Below are 5,000 nucleotides of genomic sequence, written 5' to 3' on the forward strand. Positions count from 1 at the left end.
AACGATGGACCTGCACGACGCAGACGGCACGACGCTCGCCATGAACGATACACGGCACGATGCACGGGTATCACTTGGCGCCATGGTTTTGAACGATAACGGGCACGGGGCGGGCCATCGACCCATGCATCGGATGGACGCAGCGGCACGGGCGCTGCATGCTAACGAGGCCGGCACGACGGCATGCACGATGCAGCGCGGCGGGCACGGTGCTCGGCCATGAACGATGCATCGGCACGACGCTCGGCCATGAACGATGTACGTACCATGACAACTGTGCAGCTGTGCACGACCATGAACTACATGACTGGCACGACGCGCGGCACGCGACGCCCGGCCATGAATCATGCACGGCACGACACACGGCACGTGAGACCATGAACCACGGGCTCATGAATCCATGCACGTGGCACGAGCGCTGCATGCGAAACGAGCCAGCATACACGACGAACGCCATGCGGCCACCGCGTACCGCGGCACCGCCCCATGAACTATGCCACGGGTGAACTGACGCTGCCATGAACCATGCAGCCCGATGCCGCACCCGCCGGCTCCAGGCATGAGCGATGCCTTAGACCACGACTGCTCACGGCGGACGGGCGCGCACTGACGCGAGGCCTATGAACGATGCACGGCACGACGACCGGGGCAGCGAACGCATGTGCCATGCGCACGGGCCTGACGCACGGCCACGAAATGCAAGCAGGGCCTACCTGCCACGAACCCTGGCATTCTGCACTGACGTGAGCCACGAACTTGATGCAAACGGCACGACGCACGGCCCACGAACCATGCACAGGCCCACGGTACGTTACGAATGACGCACACGGGCCACGGAGTAGAGGCCACGAACCATGCACACGGGCCACGACGCTCGGCCACGAACCATGCACACGGGCACGACGTAGCCACGAACGCAAACGATGCAAGGACGACGCGGCCACAAACACGAAGGCTACCAACGGCAAACGGGCACAAACACACTGCCAACAACTACGCACACGGGCACGACGCAGGCCACGAACTACGTGCACAGGCCACTGAAGCCCGCGGGGGCACGAACGATCTTGGCACATGAGCCACGGCACTCACGGCCACGAACGATGCACAGGACATGACGCACGGCCATGAATGATGCACACGGGCAAGACTTTGGACTTGTTTGTCGTACCACGACTTCTTCTTGTGCACACAAGTCATGGCATCACTGGTAGGAACATATAACTTAGCATATCATGAGCTACCTACTTTTACCATTGCTAGTTGAAGGAATCTAAAATTTCCTTTGCAACGGACACCGGGGTCGAGCATGGAACGCGACTCTTTCTTTTTACTCGAGTCATGTCAAGAGGTTCCTGGCATGTCGGGTGAGACCAGTTGCCCAGGCTTATGATCCACATCCACTCGGGACACTACCAAGCGCACCATTCACATTCCATAAGCACATTGCCAATGAACTCAACCAAGTTCCTCGGGCATTTTCCTGCGTGTCTTGGTGATACATCGTCTCGAGTCATCACTATTTCTCTGTGCGTAATGACCAAGGCACGCGATCCAATCCACTAAGACGTTGACTACTTAATTGGGCACAATGTCCACACGGACCAAGGCACACGATCCACATCCACTAGGCACGCCGACTCACTTAATTAAGCCACAGAGATCCACACGACCAAGGCACACGATCCAGCATCCACCCAGCACACTGATCGAAGCGCATCACCTCACATTTCAAAGGCACGTTGCGTCGAACCATCCAAGTTGCTTGAAGCATTTCCTCATGTGGCTTGGTAGGCAACATGGCCCGACGTCACATCTGGGCACAAACACGATCCACGTCCATTTAGGCCGGACGTCAAGTTCCTCGGACCATTTCTTTGTGCCTTGGCACGAGTCATGGTTTGCACGATCGATGCATACGCTTTCGAAACTTGTAATTAGTCCCAAGTGCCACGTTAAGTGACCAGCTACCCTCGATGTTAGTTTGGGGAAGAGAAATTTATTGGTTTGTTTGTGGAGTTAAGATTTAGAGGTGTGAGGGGCCGAATCCCGGGCGGCAAGGGTTTGAATCTGCCGGGATCGCGTGGCAAGAAGGCCAGCTCGCCAGCTACACAACCCCGTCGCGTATTTAAGTCAGTCTCGCAAAAGATTCTACTCGTCATTCAATAGTAATTGTGTGCTTCAGGTTGCGGCCCGCACGGTTCTCATCCACCGCGGGGCTTCACCAACGACACGTGCCCCCGGGAACACAGTCCCTCTACGGCAGTCGCAATCGAGCTTAACCGCGCATGCATCACTTCTAGCCCGGATTCCGACTTAGAGGCGTTCGGGCCATAATCCAAATAAGACGGCACGGTGAGCTTCGCGCCACCGGCTTTTCAACCAGAAGCGCGATGACCAATCACTGTGCGAATCAGCCCAGTTCCTCTTCGTACTAGGTTGAATTACTATTGTGACACTATCATCGCAGGGTAAAACTAACCCGTCTCACGACGGTCTAAACCCAGTAATCACGTTCCTGATATTGGTGGGTGAACAATCCAACACTTGGTGAATTCTCGCTACAATGATAGGAAGAGCCACATCGAAGGATCAAAAGCAACGTCGCTATGAACGCTTGGGCGCCACAAGCCGAGCTTATCCCCGTGGTAACTTTTCCGACACCTCTAGCTTCAAATTCAAGATCTAAAAGGATCGATAGGCCACGCCTTTCACTAAGTTCGGATTCGTCTACTTGAAATCCGAATCAAACGAGCTTTTACCCTTTTGTTCTATTACTGAGATTGTTCTCGTTGAGGCTCATCTGTAGGACACCGTTATCTTTTACCACGGATGTGCCTCCCCGGTAAAACTCCCCAACTCGACAAGTGTGTTTCGTCCGGGATCGAGCCATGCGCGGACCTTAGTTCTAAAAGGAAGGGCATTGCCCCGCCTCCGTTTCACGAATAAGTAAAATAACGTTAAAAGTAGTAGTATTTCACTCATTCAGCCAGTTGCCTCCGACTTATCCTACACCTCACCGAGTCATTTCACTGAAAGTCGGACTAGAATCAAGCTCATGAGGTCTTCTTTCCCAGCCATTCTGCCCAGCCCGTTCCATGGGCGCCCAGGTTCCCCCGGCCTCGATAGTAGACAGGGACAATGGGAATCTCGTTAATCCATTCATGCGCGTCACTAATTAGATGACGAGGCATTTGCTACCTTAAGAGAGTCATAGTTACTCCCGCGTTTGCCGCGCTTGTTTAAATTTCTTCACTTTGACATTCGTAAAGCCCGGACAGAAATCACATGCGTGAGCATCCCAGTGGACCATCGCAATGCTTTGTTTAATTAAACGGTGGATTCCCTTGTATTTATTCTAAATTGGAGTGACTCGACGCCTGGCAGGGAAGGCCCCAGTGAACCGTTCCTTAATCAGATCCCGGCCGGGTAAGACGCAGCACCCGCTCGCCGCGAAGAAGCTATTTCCGAGCGCAACCCCCCGACACCTACTCGCCCGGATTGGGACCCCGTGCCAGTCCTCGAGGTGAAAGCCAATCCTTTTCCCTGAGGTTACGGATCCATTTTGCCGACTTCCTCACTTACTACATTGTTCCATCGACCGAGGAAATTTGTTCACCTCTGGAGACCGATGCGATTATGAAGTACGGGAGGGCGTGGGACTGTCACTCGGTCTCCGTATTTTCAAGGGCCACGGGGCGCTCCACTGGACGCCCAGCACGGCGTGCAGGTGCTCTTCCAGCCGCCCGGACTACCCCTCCTACTGAGCCGTTTCAGCAGGTGGGCGACTGCTAGGTCGAAAGATAACTCTTCCCGAGGCCCCCGCCCGACGTCTCGGGACTCCCTAACGCTTTGCCGGGCTACCGGCCACGCGTCCCAGTTCGGGAATTTAACTTGGCGATTCCCTCGGGCTCGCACACGAAGGGCTTCGTATCGTGGGCTTCCCAAGGTCTCTAGGATCGACTAACCCATGTACAAGTGCCGTTCACATGGAACCTTTCCTCTTCGGTCTTCAAAGTTCTCATTTGAATATTTGCCTACCACCAAGATCTGCACCAAGCTGACCGCTCACTTGAGCGGCTCACGCGCCCGGAGTTTTGCAACGACCACCGCCCTCCTACTCCATCGAGGCACGGCCAGCACTCTGCCCGGATTCACGGAAAGATAGGTCGCGGCCGCCCGGCGCCGTCCATTTTCCCGGGGCTAGTTGATTCGGCAGGTGAGCTTGTTACACTCCTTAGCGGATTTCGACCCATGTTCCACCGTCTGCACATCTTAATCGACCCAACACCCTTTTGTGGGTTCTAGGTTAGACGGCACAGGTAGGCACCCGTAATCCTCGACTTAGGTTCATCAGCATCGTGATTCCCCTTACGCAAAAATCGCCCACTTGGAGCACTCTCGATTCGGTGGCAGAGCTCAACAAAGTACCTTATCGCCAAATCCTACCTATTTAAAGTTTGAGAATAGGTCGGGCGTTGCGCCCCCGATGTCACTCGAATCATTGGCTTTACCCGATGGGAACTCGTTCTTGAGCTACACAACTATCCTGAAAGGAAACTTCGGAGGGAACCGGCCTACTAGACGGTTCGATTAGTCTTTCGCCACTTATACCCAGAGTCGAGACGAACGATTTGCACGTCAGAGCGGCTGCGGGCCTCCACTGTGAGTTTCCTGCAGCCGCGCTTCGGGCGCCCAGTAGCCCCCATCTTCTGGTCCCGGGCAGTAATGCTCTCACTCGAACCCTTCTCGTGGCGAATGCGCCAAGGTCGGTCGGTGCACCCAAAGGGATCCCACTTAATCACTCCTTCGCCTTACGGGTTTGCCACCCTTGACGCTCACACATCTCGACTACGCTTGGTCCGTGTTTCAAGATCGGGCGAAATGGAAACCCGGCTAGCCGTCTGAGCACGCGGAGATACGAGGCACGCCCGTGGAGCGCGTCTTGAAGTCCACAATCGCCCAATGGCTAATGCCTCTTACGGACGTATCGAAGGCCG

This window comes from Syzygium oleosum, unplaced genomic scaffold, assembly GCF_021117445.2.
Source record: "Syzygium oleosum isolate NSW1041296 unplaced genomic scaffold, Sole_v2.1 Sole_v2.36, whole genome shotgun sequence".
In the NCBI taxonomy this organism is placed as follows: domain Eukaryota; kingdom Viridiplantae; phylum Streptophyta; class Magnoliopsida; order Myrtales; family Myrtaceae; genus Syzygium; species Syzygium oleosum.